The sequence below is a fragment of the Antechinus flavipes genome, chromosome 6 (assembly GCF_016432865.1).
Source record: "Antechinus flavipes isolate AdamAnt ecotype Samford, QLD, Australia chromosome 6, AdamAnt_v2, whole genome shotgun sequence".
Taxonomy (NCBI): Eukaryota; Metazoa; Chordata; class Mammalia; order Dasyuromorphia; family Dasyuridae; genus Antechinus; species Antechinus flavipes.
The window spans coordinates 120,660,851-120,676,466 of NC_067403.1; the positions used below are offsets into that span (position 1 = coordinate 120,660,851).

The window sequence follows — 15,616 nt, forward strand, 5'->3', positions numbered from 1 at the left end:
CTAATACATTCCTCTATTCATTTTACATTCTATTTCTCCCTTAACCCTTCTTTATTTCTAGGGTGTGAACAAATAAATTATCCATCATAAAAATGAGGTTATTGACAGATAGATAGTGGAGCATGTATTTGGTTTTCCTCAATTAGAACATAAGGGTTATTTTGTTGTTGTTTTGCTAATGCATCCTCATACTCTTAGGTAGTCCACATGGTCTGTCTTTATAAGACTGCTTGCTGCCTGGGATTGAGTTACTGTCAAGGGCCATGAAGCATAAAGAAACCGACCAGACTATGTGATGATTGAACCTATGACCTGGGCCCCATTGGCACCAAGTTGTAATTGAGCTCACTAACTTTATTGGAAACTATAAACTTGAGTTATGGGATGTTTATTTTTAATGTTGGTTTGTGCAAGATGGAAACATGGGAGATGGGAAATATTTGTGGGTATTACATCATCATGACCCATTTTCCTTCACTTACAACTTTCCATCTCTTTGTCCTCATGTTTTTCCTTATTTTTCATAAATATATTCTGTGGTATTGAAAAAGAGATCTGTAAAGAGATGGTATGTACATCTAAACTTTCCAAAAGGACATAAAAGAGCCAGGGCAAAGAGAGCCTATATTTGGATTTTTTTCTAGACTTTTTGTCTTTGAATTCTTAGTTTTAGACTATGTATTGTTGATATGTCTATTTTAAATTAGCCTTGCCTATTGATAGGCATAATTCTGTGTTATCTTAGTAAACAAAATGGAGAATCATGAACTGAATAGTATGGTTAAGTAGGTGTTATAACTCATTAAACTAATATAATCAAGTAAAATTGATGGAGCAATAGGGATAAATTACTGGCAGTCTAGACAGGTGAGCGCTACATAAGAGGAGGGAACCATTTTCAGAATATGGCTTAAAATGTAATTTGTAAACTACTCTTTTTTTAGTTTGATGCTGGAGAAGATTATCTACCCACCTTATCTGTACTGGTCTTTATATCTCTATTACTATTTTCTTTTCTTAGGATTTTATAATAGATTAGAAAAAACATTATCAGGGAATCCTTTTCAGAATAATGACTATTCCAAGAATTTATAAGAGAAGGTAATGCCAAATTTTAGTTAGAGATTAATAAAAATAAAAGTATAATGCCAGAAAAACTGAGGCAAGATAGAGATTAAAGAGTATTTAATATTTTATTTGAAAGGGAGAGATTTACTGGGCCAAATGGATCCATGGTTTGGTCCCAGAGCTGAATGAGACTATGGTCTCCAAGAATCCAGCAAGCAATCTGAGTTCTCAATGACATATATATACACATGGCTCAGACATGGGGTTCTGGGAGTGGGAATGGGACTCTGACAGGGTGGGGTGAGCCATGGGAGATGGAGATGACATAATGGGGGAGGCACCCCGGAGATGGGGAGAGATGTCTTGATAAGAAGGTATCTGATATTCTGATAGCTTGGGATGGAGAGAGGTATTCTGATATTCTAAAATATAAAATCTTTTATCCTTATCAAATATTCTGATTAAGAGGTATTCTGATTAAGAGGGAGGGGTGGTTTTGCAAGACTGAGCAAAACAATTAGAAACCAAGGCAGGACAATTTAGGGAGACTGAGTCAGGATAATCAGGGAAACTGAGTCAGGACAATAAAAGAGAACTGTGGCATAACAAAAAGACCCCATCAAAATTCATATACTTCTCCCAGCCAAAAAAAAGTGTATCTAGGTGCTCCAAGTTCAGGCTTCTGATTAAGAACTCCTAATGATTGGTTATTATTATTATTTTTTTTTTCTGAAGCTCTTAATGGTGAACTTGTGTGGCCTAGGAACTGGAGGGAAAGCCCCAAGGGGCCCAATATAGCTTTCTCTCATTTTTCCATTAGTACTTTGAGTTTATCAGATAAACTAATTGCCACTTTAGGAGAGGCCATAGCCCTGAGGGGAAGAAGGGACAAGATGAAGCAGAGAAAAAAGTGAGCTTAAGCTCACTTCTCCTCCAAAGCTAATAGTTCATTCTTCATCTTATATGATGACTTTGTATGCTACTGAAATGTCAGCACGCAGGTGCAGGCTCATTTATTTTGCTTAAGAGAAGCACAGAAAAAATTCAATAGCTGAACCTCTTGCCCCAAGGGTTGTCTAAAGAGTAAGAGAGTCTGAGTTCAAATCACAGTTTGATATAAACTATTCATGTGATCTTATTAGATAAATCACTTAATTTGCCTGGACTTAAGTTTCCTCATCTGTTTAAAAAAAAAAAAAAAAGATAGTATTTGATTTGGCCTGGGGAGGGGATCTCTTCTGCCTTTGTTGTTTGGTTCAGTTTGCTCATCTATAAAATGGTAGTGCCTAAAAAACAGTACCTACTCCCAGATTTATTTGGGGGTATACATAAGAGATAATTGTTAATGGTTTAGCATAGTGCCTGGCACATAGTAAGATCTACAGAAATGTTAGCTATCAATAGTAGTATTGATATTGATAGAGAAAGAAAGGGGTTGGGAAAATAGAAAAAGAGAGGGGTGAAGAAAAAGAGAGATAAGTAGATAGAAGACATAAATATCTACATATATGTATGCGTAGTGGGTATGTGTGTATATACATAGTGTTTGATTTGGCCTGGGGAGGGGTCTCTTCTGCCCATGGGCAAACAAGATTAAATGATTTATCCAGGGTCACTTATGCATATGAGGCTGGCTTTGAACTGATTCCAGGCTCAATTCCATCCATCTTTCTATCATCTGTGTATATAATTTCTATCTATTTGTCATGTATTTGTTTGTCAGGCCATCTATCTATTCATCTTTATCAAATCTCTCTTTCTGTCTCTCAGATTACCTGGTCTTATATAGTGTGTGGTTCATGTGAAAAAAAGACCTGAGGGGTTTTAATTTATATTGTATATTTAGTATGAGCAGTAGTGTAATATGTCTTTCAAAAAAGATAATTTTAGGCTACATTAATCCTAACTCTGATAGCCAGAACTACTTAGGAGACTGCCTCATTTGCTAGTGCTACATTTAAAAAGAGATATACCAACAAATGACTTTTCCATGTTTAGAGAAGCAGGGAAAGAGAAACTAATATGATGATGATGTCTGAAGATCATATGAGGTGTGTGTGGGGATATATGACACCATCTTCAAATATTTTGAAGGGTTCTCTTGTGGAAAAACAAACTTTCTTGGGAGGGTTGCTGTCAGAATTATCTGTGAGTCCAAGTTACAAGGGCCAGATTCTGTTTCATTGTGTGGAAGAACTTTCTAACCATTAGAACTGTCTGTGGATGGAACAGATGGCTTTGTGGGAGAAGGGATTGTGGGCTCTGGAAATGGTCAAAAAGAAACTAAATTAGTCCATTGGCCAGGAAGGATTTAGAGGGATTCCTGGTTGGGTGGGAAGTTCTTTCTCATTCTGAAGATTCTTTGCTTCTGTGATTCCATTCTAGTCTGTTTTTTTTTTTTTTTAATAGTTTAACTACTATAGAAGGTAGTGACTGTTGTATTCTGTTCAAAAAGCTGTACAAGAATTTGCTATATACTGGATAGTTCTGGTTTATTTTTGGTGATTTTGTTTTTGATAGAGAAAAGAAGAGCAAGGAAATGCTGATGGGAAGGGTTGAGTCTCATCACCGTCACTTATTTCTGTCATTTGTTATTTTTTCCTTTGTATCCATTTTGTTTTATTGTGATTATTAATATTCCTGATAATTTCTCTCTCCTACCTTTCTCTCATTCCTTTAAAAATACTATGCCTATTATATTTATAGTGGCCTTATAGCCAAAATATTGATGAATAGGTTCTTCTGTTTTGATGAGTTCTTCTAAAGCAAGCTATAGTTTACAAGCACTCTTATTCTTTAGGTTACTTAAGCTTTATATTGCCCATATACAAACCAGCTATGTAATATAGTATGGGGCCTTTTCATATTATGGGATGCTAATTCCTATAGGATTTTTCCACTGTAACTCAGATGCTCATCCTGTAAATGCCTTCAGTGTCTCAAAATATCCCTCTACCATGCAAGCTGTCTCCTCCGACTGATTTTGTGGCCTCCATTTTAGGGATAGATTCAGGCTGAACTTGCTGCATTTTCCCTCCTCCAATATGAATACTTCTTACTCCTTTTTCTACTTGGGAAAGAATACTCCCACTTCTAGCCTTTTTTGATGGGTTAATGTTTCTCTTACCTCTAATATTTTTATTTGTATTCCTGGTACTTAGTAAATGTTTGTTCCTTTCTATAGAGTGTGGAGGAAATCATTCCACAAATGCATAATTGATTTTTTTTTGCTCCATTTTTGATGCAGAATAAAAAATGTAATCTCTCTATAAAATACAGATAAAGAGAAGCCCACTTTCTCATGCTATTTGAGGACTGTCATAAACTTAGGAGAAAAAACTCCCACACATTAAAACGAGTTCCTGACATAGTGACCTCACTCTAAATGGCAATGCCTTTGTCAGACGCCGAAGCTTTGCTGGCTCTCCTCTTTCAGCAGCTAGTACTGGTTCCCTGTACTCCAAGCCTGAAATTGGGGTGTGATGGGGATGATGAGGCTCCAGCCTGCAAGGACTTGTTACAGCTGTTGGAATTTATGACAAATCACTCATTGCAGCTAAACTTTGATCTGGTGCACAATGGAGCGGCCTGTTGATAAATAAGAGATAGGTGCATCTTTCATCACAATAAAGCAGAGAGGGAAAAGGGAAGATGTGTATGAAGTGTAATTAAGACTGGTGAGTACATGACAACTTCATTGGGGAGGGGGGAACCTGAGACGTGCCCGTGTTTATTGTTGGAAGGTTAAAAATTTTATCTTGATTTTAATGCATAGCAGTGGACCTGTTTTTCCCACTTGACCAGCCAGCCTGTTTGTACCCCTCCCACTTCCAATAGCAGCAGGGTACCCTCCCCAGTGCAGGCATCCTCCGGTGGCAAGACAAAGAAAAACACTCAGACATCCAGAGACTTTGTCCTGTCGCTTTTCTCAGAGCGATGACTCATTCTGGTTCACAAAGGATTCTGGGCAGGGTAGTCAGAAGTCAGGTTGGCTGATGGGTTCCTATGACTTCACTTTGCAGATTACCAGGCAAAAGAGGAGCGATACTGCAGAATCTTGAGGCATTGCAGTGGGAAGGTGGCTATGTTATATCCCAGAGTGGGCACAAAAAACCATTATACCTGTTTTCCTGCAAATAGCTAGAAAGAGTAGAAATGTGACAGAGGCAGTTCTTTTGGTTTCTGTTTTCAAAAAAATTATCTGCAAAGTCCTTTTACAAAGTCTCTTTAGGATTGTTTCTTGGTTTATTACAAATGTATGTGTGTGAATAAACACATGCATAAACTTGTAATGTAAATATGTAAAAATATAAGTATTATGTATATATATGTACATATATATGCATGCATACATAAATATACAATTTTTTCCCCTTCTGCTTTTGAACTTGTGCCAGTATTTCATGCCTTAATTGTAAGAACTGAGAGTTCTGGAACTTTAAAAAACAAAAAAAAAAAGCTAACTGCTGAAATCTCTCCCTAACTGTATGTACTTTTAGTTCCATTGTTTTCCCTCTGTTATTTCATATTTATCCTATATATACCTTGATTTGAATATATTTGTTTACATACTGTCCCATTCCCCCCTCTTGTGCCCCCTCCTCCCCCCAGTCCCTTGTGTTAGATTGTGAGGTCTTTGAGGTCTGGAACTGTCTTGCTTTTGTATATGCAGATACTTGTCTCATAATAGGCACTTAATAAATGTTGGCTGATTGAACAAAGTATCAGGATAGCTTTTTGTTCCAAAGTGCCCTCAGTAGCCAAACAGAATTGCTTATTTTAACCAGGATGACATAAAAGCTTCCTCTTTCTTTTTATTTTGTTTATTTCCTCCTTGTATGTAATACCTTAGCATGTACTAAGTTTTAGCATCAAAGCTACCTGGGGGATGGAGCTAGGACAGAGGGTCAAGTAGTTCTCTTTATATTTGCTTTCTGTCTCTCTCTCTGCCTTTGTTTCTGCCTTTCTCTTTCTCTCTCTTTTTTTGGGGGGGGGATGGAGAGGGGTTAGGTAGGGAAGGGAATCATATATGGGGTATGTGTGAGTGTGTGTATGTATATATGTGTACAACACACACTTATATGATGTTTAAAACGCTTCGAATGGGTGCATAGTATATTAAAAAGTGGACTTGTTCTTCCATCCCTCCTCCCTGGCCCTAGGCAATTGTCTTGTTTCATGCAGGCTTCCTAGCAGATGTGACCTCCACAGCATGATTCATTCTTGAGTGTCACATTAGAGCTGAAGTCAGCCAGCTGCAAGACTTGCAAAAGAGGAAATAATCCAAAAGTACCTATGGATTAAATCATCTACATTGGCTGCTGTAGGGCACTTCAGAAATATCATTTGGATGTTTTCCAAAGAATTAATTAATAGCTCCCAACAGGTCACATACTTTTAATTTCTTGGTAGTAGAACTTCTAAGGAACCAAAAGACAAGGAAGACTGATTTTTCTCCTTAAGAGGATACTCCCATACCCTGAAACTTGTTAATACCTCCCTTAAAAATATTGATGAAATAACCATAGTTGTAGCACAGTTCTGCTTTAGAATCCATAATAATAGGCATCTCTTTTTTTGCATCAGGGGAGTTTTCAGTTAAATGCTTTTAATTATGTGAAGGTAAATGTTTAATGCTCAAAATCACATGTCCCATCACAATGGCAGGATAGCATTCTATGGTTCTAAGGGTGTTGATTCTTCTTTGTTGGAGGAAGTGTGATGGAAAATACCATTCTGGCCCTAAAATCTAAAGACCTGCATTCAAATCCCACCTTGAAAACTTATTGCCTTGTGTTTTGTGTTCCTCAGTTTAGAGGTTTAAAAAAGGTGGCCTCTGAAGTCACTTCCAGATAAAATCAATTTTGATAAACCTTTGTAACATTTCATCTGTTTATTTAGATAGTCCTGGAGACATTTTTTAATGATCATGTGAAATTCAGATCAGGAATTGAAAAGTTTAAAAAAACAACTTAAAAACCCCTCCTCCCAACTTTCTTAGAACATGTTCTACTTTCACTGAATGGAGATATTTTCTTTTTCTCAAATATATCTCATCATGCAAATAACATTAAAACAAAACAGCAAAAATCTGGATAACATGGAAATATATTTTGTGTGACCACATGAAATTCTAGATTAAATTGCTTGCCTTCTCAAGAAAAGGGGAAAGGGGAAGAAGGGAGAGAATTTGGAACTCAAAATTTAAAAAAAAAAAATTAAACTTTTTTTTTTACATGTAATTGTGAAGCATGTAATGAAAAAAATAAAAATATATGAGGAAAATGCATAGCAAACTACAACTACACCAATTAAATTTAAAGTTAAAAATATTTAGCTGTCTTAAAGGACAGTTTTTGTCATAAAGTATAAATATTTAATTTGTAAAACACTATTTCTTCCTTTCCATCCTATGTTAAGACTCTATTTAGATCCTAACTTTTACAGGAAATCTTTTTCTGATGATCCCAGCCTGAGTGAATGTCCTGAGTCTCAAGTCAGAGGATATGGGGTTTAATCTCTCCAGTAGTGCCTATTTCTTGTGTGAGCCTGAGAAAATAACTTGATGTCTTTAGGCCTCAGTTAACTTATTTATAAAATGAGATTGATGTAAGTGCTTCTGAAGTCTTTTCCAGCTCTGATCTTTGATCTTCCATTGAACTCATGTTGCAGCATATTATCAAAGAATCATGAGCATTTCTATGGGCCTTTGACCAATGCATGAATAAAATGCTTTAGCTTTTCAAATGTTGGCGCCTTGTCTATTTCTTTGTATCTTCCTCAGTGCCTTAGCACTTAGTCTTACAACCTGACATCAAACCCGAATAGAAATGGGACCACTAAATCTACACAGAGGGCAGCTAGGTGGTGCTGTGGATAGAACACTGGATTTGGGAGTCGAGAAGACTCAACTTCCTGAGTTCAAATCTGGCCCTAGATACTTCCTAGTGACATGACCCAGGGCAAGTCACTTAACCCTGTTTGCCTCAGTTTCCTCATCTATAAAATGAGCTAGAGAAGAACTTGGCAAGCCACTCCATTATCTTTGCCAAGAAAATCCCAAGTGGGATCATGAAAAATTGGACACCACTAAAAAGGATTTGAATGACAATAAGCCTACACAAGGATCCTTGTAGGCTGCATATTGACTTAGAAAAACCACATATTAATGTTATCTGTATTTTGTTTTTAATATTTGTTTCCAAATTACATTTTAATCTGATTCAAGTCATGTTGATTCCACCCATCTCTGCCTTGCAACATGTTGGAATCTTTACAAACTGTTAAGTCAGTAGAGTTGATAGAGACAATAATTATCTAATTTAGCATGGTTCAGTATCCTTGATCTAATCTTACAAGGAGATGTTTTGGGCCAGAACCTGAAACAAGGTACTAAGTAGAACTAATTGATACATTGCTTGTGTTCACACCTTTACTCATTGGAGTTCACACCTTTGGGAGATTTCAGGGTTTAGTATGAGATATCTGAATTCACACCTCTCTTGAAGCTCTTAGGGCCAGAGAGCACTGTGGGAGAAAACCCATAATCCCACTCTCTCAGATATAAAAAGCAGACAGAGGCCCAGTCAAGAGAGTTCAGCTGAATTAGATTGAGAGGGAAGCGTCAAGTGAGTTCAGCCAGAAGCCCTCTCTCGGAAGAGAGTTACTTCAGAACATTGACTAGAGTTGGAGAGGAGCACTCTGGGAGGAAGCCCACAAGCCCTCTCTCAGAGGCAAGACAGATTCACCTTTGTGCTGGCTGGAGGCTAAAGGACAAACCTTTGGATTTGGAGACATTTGAGGGAGCTCTTGGAACCAAGCAGAGAGATAGGCCTCTAAAAAAACTAACCAGGCTATATTGGAGACAATAAAAGATTTGAACTTTTATCACCTGGCTGTGTTTTGAGATGATTATTACTTTCAACTGCAACTAAGGCTGCCTCCAGAAAACATCCCCGAGAAACCTGCTCCCAGAGAGAATGATTATTTTTAAAGAAGAAAAACAACACACAACATACATACAACATACAACAACATGTTGTAAAGTAAAAACAATTGCCAAACTTTGGAAACTAACAGCAGAAACAGTAAGAAAGTGTGGCATCTTATAGTAAAAAGGATATTAATCAGTATCTATAATTGATAGTCAAGGTCTTTTAAAAGTTATCTATCAAACCAGTCAACAGTTGGGCTGTCTGTTGACTGGTTGATTGATACTTTTAAAGATAGATTTATCTGTCTTTAAAAGCTGGTGCTTCCTTCCCCCCTCCTCCTCCCTCTCTCCTTCCCTTCCTCCCTCTCAAAAGAATAATGGTTAATAAATGACGAATTGATCACTACTGTCACCTTCATATAGAATGAGACTATTTTTGGCTTTTCCTTGCTTTCATTCTGAATCATTTGCAATTCTGAAAACTGTGATTGAAACTACTTTGAGATACAACTACAAGAGTGGCTAAAAACTGAAAATTGAATGGATACCCATCAATTGGAGGAGAATGGTTGAATAAATTGTGGTATATGAATGTTATGGAATATTATTCTTCTGTAAGAAACAATCACCAGGATGATTTCAGAAAGTCCTGGAGAGGCCTTTATACCTGGATTGATACAAAGTGAAATAAGCAGAAGTAGGAGATCATTATACATGGCAACAACAAGATTATATGATGATCAATTCTGATGGATGTGAACTTTCTTCAACAATGAGATGATTTAAACCAGTTCCAATTGTTCAGTAATGAAGAGAGCCATCTACACTCTAAGAGAGGACTATGGGAACTGAGTATGGACCACAACATAGCATTTCTACTCTTTCTGTTGTTTGCTTACATTCTTGTTTTCTTTCTCAGATTTTTTTTTTCTTTCTTTCTAGATCCGATTTTTCTTGTATGGCAAGATAATTGTATAAATACGCATACATATATTGGATTTAACATGTACTTTTAACATATTTAACATGTATTGAACTACTTGACATTTAGGGGAGGGGGGTGGAGGGAAGGAGGAAAAGTTGGAACAGAAGGTTTTGCAAAGGTCAATGTTGAAAAATTACCCATGCATGTGTTTTGTAAATAAAAAGCTATAAAAAAGAGAATGAGCTACAAGAGCAGCAGTAAACTGTTGGTAGAGAGACTTTTTTCTTTACGCATAATTTAGAAAGTAAGCGTCTCAAATTGGGCTCCATTGAGAAGCTCTTTGAGTCCAAGTTGGGCAAGTAACTGATATTTTCTACTTTTTTTTTTTTAACCCTTTACTTAGTTTATCTTTAAAATAGTTTTAGTTAATTTCCTTAACTATTGACTGATTTGATCTACTTGCTGTCCAAGGGAACTCTCAAAAATCTTCTCCAGCACCTCATTTTGAAAGTGTAGATTCTACACTGCTTAGTTTTCCTTATAGGCTTCTCTCTCTCAACCCTATATTGTGATTTAAAAAAACCATTGCTCTCACATAGGGCCTTTGTCAGCAAGGTGATGTCTCTGCTTTTTAGTATGTTGTCCAGATTTGCCAATGCTTACCTTCGAATGAATAAGTGTGTTGTTATTTTTTAATTTCATGGCTATAGTTGCTATCTGCATTGATCTTTGAATCCAAGAAAATAAAATATGACACACTTCCATTTCTTCTCCCTCTGTTTGCCAGGAAGTGATGGGATCAGTTGTCAAGATATATTAGTTTTTTTTTTTTTTTTAATAAGCTAAAAGCCAGGAAAAATGAGTTCAAATCCAGCCTCAGACAAATGTCAAAAGTCAAATAGAAACTTCTTATCCCTGAAACTGGAGTTTGGGAGTTTATCAAATACTAAATTACTATAGGCCTTGATTATGTTATGTGTATCTAATCTATTTCACTGATCCACCACTCTATTTCTTAGCTATTACCAAATGATTTTGATGTTTGCTGCTTTATAATGTAGTTTTAGGGTTGGTACTACTAAGCCCATTATCCTTTGTATTTCTTTTCACCCAAAGAATTTTTATATGAGACTGATAGATATGTAAAATAGATATATAAATCAAACATTATGACAATAAATCATAATTGTCCAACTCCTTGATTTAGTTAGATGATCCCATATGGGATCATGAATCACATTTTAAGCTAGGAAGTCTTTTCAAACCCTTTTATTTATAGTGTCTTCCCTTTCTTAATATTTTTTTATGTGTCCTATATATAATTTGCTTGAATGTAGTTATTTGTTTTCTCTCTCATGAGAATGTGAGTTCCTTGAGGGGGGTGAGGACTTGCTTTTTCATGTAGCCTCAGCATTTAGCATAGTTTCTGACCTACAGTAAGAAGCTTACAAAATTTTATTCACTAATTGCTTGCCCTTTCAATGAGGAAAGAGGAGAAGGGAGGAGAGAATTTGGAATTCAAAATAATAAAAAAAAAGAATTGTTAAAATTGTTTTTACATGTAATTGGGAAAATAAAATATTAAATAATAAAAGAAAAAATACTGATTGTAAAGCACATGGCAAACATTAAAGCATGGTATAAATGCTAGCTCCCCCCCCCCAAAAAAAAAAAAAAAACAACTTTCAACATGTACACAGTCCTCCCATGTTATATCTATGCTATTTCTCAGTGTTCCTCATGTTCCTAAATGATCCACTTCTCTACCTTATTAAAGAGTATATTGATTTAGAACAATAAATAATTAACAACATTGAATCTAGGGCAGAAACCTTGGTTAAATAAGTTTAAGTTATCAATGATGAACTCTCTGATTGTCTTTGGAGTAGTTCGACACTCACTTGATGAATGCTATGTGTACATAACATTTTGCCTTACTTATAAAAGGGTGTTACATTCAATATAATGGAACACTCCATCTGAAGCATAGCTATGAATATTCCCTCTAGTAATACAAATCACAATCCATCCATGCCTTTCTGTGCAACACTTGTCTCTAGTGGAGCACGAATAGTGAAGTCAGGGGGATTCCCAAGGTAGTGAAGCAGGTGGAAATTGCCACACTGTCTGTGCTGAGAACCTCTCCTTAAATGGAGATGTTGGAGTTCATGGCTCTGTCTTCCAATCAAGAGTCAGAGGACAGTGATGAGTGTTGTGAGTACCAAGGCTGATGGAATTCTGTAGGGTGATAAGATTTTTCCCAATGATGAGCTATTGGAAGACAGAATAGAGAAGTCGGAGAAATCCCAAAGTAATGCAGTCAAAAGGTTTTTTGAGAATCCAGTCGGATAAAAATGCTCTGCAAATGTGACAATGTGCTATTACCAACTGGTAATTGTTACCTAAACCTTGACAGTTAAAAAGGTATATAGATACATTATCTCACGCACATCTCTTTACCTTATGAATTAGCCTAAGCAATATATCACTATTTTAAAGTGAGGAAACTGTAATGAATCAAGGTTAAGGGCCTGCCTTTGGGTCACCCTGCTGTTAAGTGGCTGAGTTGGGCATAAAAAACCAGGTTTTTGGGCTGCAGATCTGATATTCCTTTGGCCATATCACAATCCTCTTAATGTCATGAACAAAGACTTGCCGCTCAGGCACAAATTGAATTAAATTGTAGGATCATTATGAGGTCTCGAATCACTAAAGTTTCCAGTTGATCTAGTGGTCCACCTCTCCCCCTTCCAACTCATGTCTCCCCTCTCCCCAGCTAGGAAAGACAGCTTAGTGGATTAGAAGCATTGTAGAGATGTGAACTAATATTCCTATAGTAATTATTACAGCAATGATACTGTGAGTTAAATTAGACCTTCTTTTCCCACTGATGCATATCTCAACATAGCTTCAGAATTTCTGAATGAAGAGAGGAGACAATGAGGCACCTAATGGGCATAATCTATCAAAGGAGATGGGGAGGGAGGCAGATTCCTAGCAAGTGTTGATGCATAGCATTCTGCATTCTACCTTTCTTCCTCACTTGGCCCTATCTTCACCCTGTTTTTTCCCATCAATCATTTAGTCCCTGACCAAACCCTAAAACAGCAAATGTTGACTGATTTGCGTAGTGGAGAATGTGTGTACAATGTGTAGGGATGGTGATGGATTCTTTGATAAAGCAGTGAGTCAGGATCTGCTGAATTGAACAGCTAGCCTGGTGCTTTATTTTTTTGCTTTCTGTTTTGTTTTTGTTGGGCACTATCTATCTTGTGGAATGAGTGGACAGTTAGAAAAAACTCTAAATAGAAAGATTTGAGTTTGGTTTGAATTCACTTGTATATGCATCTTTTGCTCCACCTACCATGTTATTTTTGCAGTTTCCCTAAACCTCATTATGAGTTGTAAGGAGTGCCAGAGCTGATGTTAGCAAGGCCAACTTCAGTACAACTATTTGGGTTTTTTTTTTCCCTGTCTTAACAGGAGTATTCTTTCAATTAATAGCTGTGGGAATTGAGTTTTCTTAACAGGGCTAGGAAGTATATGAAGAGAGCATTAGGGCATTTTTTTTTTTTTGTTAAAAAGTTTTTTTTTTCCCTTAATATTTGCTGTTTCCTTTTAAGAATATTCCCTTGTGCCAAATTCTCTTCCATATCAGAAACAATGAAGTAAAAATCCTATACTACTGCAGCATCTAAACAAAACAAAATACAGTAACTTTAGGGAGGAAGTTGCTTTTTGGATTCCAGCTTTCCTTTTAATTTCAAATACATACATCTGAAAGTCAAGTATAGTAATTTGGTTTCAAAGGGAAGCTGCTAGTAACTAGCAGCAGTCTGAGTTAATGAGAGCCATATGCTATGTCCCTTATGTATGGGTATTGTAGTCTTCAAGTAAATGTTCTAGGAAAGGAATCTTTGAATTTTGGAACAAATCTCTCAAAAATATTATAGTAAACCTTCTGTTTCAAGAGCCAAGCAGTATTTATACATATAATTGGTGTTAATATATTAAATTAAGTTGTAAACACAAGATATTTTCTTATGTTCTCTATCAAAGTTGTTCATTTAACTGTAACCACAGGCTGCTTGTGATTTTTCCCCCAAGCCCAAGGGTATTTAAGATAAAACTTTGGCAAATTAGTAACTCTACCAATAGGTTTCTAGGAAGAGGAGAGAGGAAAAGAGGATGGAAGCTCTTTGTATTGCAACTGGGCCATTGGCATATTTTACAAATGTGGTCTTTTTTAGTCTTCATGAATGTGTAATCCATTTAAGAAATAGAAACAGTACTGTGAATAATTTAGTCCTCCAACTACGGATCCCAAAAGCTGTTTGTGGTGCGCCTGAAATACTGTATGTTTGTAGTGAATAATGATAGAAAGTAATATTATTAGAATTACTAATAGAACCCAATAATATTTCATAAGAAATGGTTGAATTTGGTGAACATATATTACTAGGGGTATTGATAAAAATCCGAAAAAAAATAGAAGGAAAAGAAGAGATAGACTTTTCACTGGAATATACTTTTGGTATGAGAGTGACTAGCTCCCCCCTCCCCACCCTCACTTTCACCCCGAGTCAGAGCCTGGCTTCTGGTAAGTCACAAAGCCACAAAGAAAAAAGGGTTTTCCAAGAATGAACCTATGATGATGAATAGTGTAGGTCTATTCAGAGATCCTAATCACCAGATTAGTTAGTTCTGATTCTACTTACCTTGCTCTGCATCAATTCATACAAGTCTTCATAGATTTCTCTGCATTTCTTTCATAATTTCCTACACTTCCATAGTTTTCTATCACATTCTTATATCCTAACTTGCTCAGCCATTCTCTGCCACCCTTACTTTCCATGTCTTTGCACTGCAAAAGAAGAATCTATAATTTATTTTTGTATCTTTGGGTCATTTTCCTCTTTTCTTGGTCTTCTTTTTATGAGCATATTACTAGGTTAAAAGTCTGCACAACTTAATATCTTTGAGGGATTAGTTTCAAATTGCTTTCCATAATGCTTGGACCAATTTACAGCTCCACCTATAGCTTCAGTTTTTGTTGTAGTTATTATGATGCTCTGATGATCTGGAAGGTCTCTTTTTAACTCTATGAAAAAAAATATGTCAACTTATTCAAATGATTATTCATTCCATATACTAAGTGCAATATTGACAGATGCTTTAGATTAACTGGCAAGTTTTCTTTTCTTTATTAATCATAGATCATAATTAATCCTCAATGTAGTAATTTCTATAAATACTTGTGTGTTGTGGCATTGTACCGATATTTATAGTCTCCAGTTTATTGCTTTGGAATAAACAGATTTTAAAAAATAGAATGCTTAGTTAATTAGAACAGTTTTGTTGGGAAATGAACTAAATGTGACAAAGTTAAGTTAGATTGACTGTTATCTGTCATTTTTAATATTAATCATATACACATATGCTGCCCATCTTAAGAGTTTCATTCTTTGCATTCCATGTTTATACAGTTTGTTTCTAACATTAGAGATGTTCTACTTTTTGGAAGATTTCTCTTGTTATATATCTTTTCTCCTATTTCTTTAGCAAAGATAGCATTACAACATGAAGAAAAAAAAATAACAAGTTTTAACAATTTCTTGGTTAGGTAGGATGAATAAATAAGAGAGGATGCAAAAATAGCAATGGAAGGCCTGGAATAGGAAAGTTGGGAA

General features: G+C 36.0%; 1 protein-coding gene across 9 annotated transcripts in view; it reads left to right on the top strand.

The window, feature by feature from the left end:
* The window catches only part of STOX2 (storkhead box 2), a 151,120-nt gene that overhangs the window by 84,957 nt on the left and 50,547 nt on the right, over window positions 1-15,616 (top strand). The gene's annotated exons all lie outside the window — the stretch shown is intronic.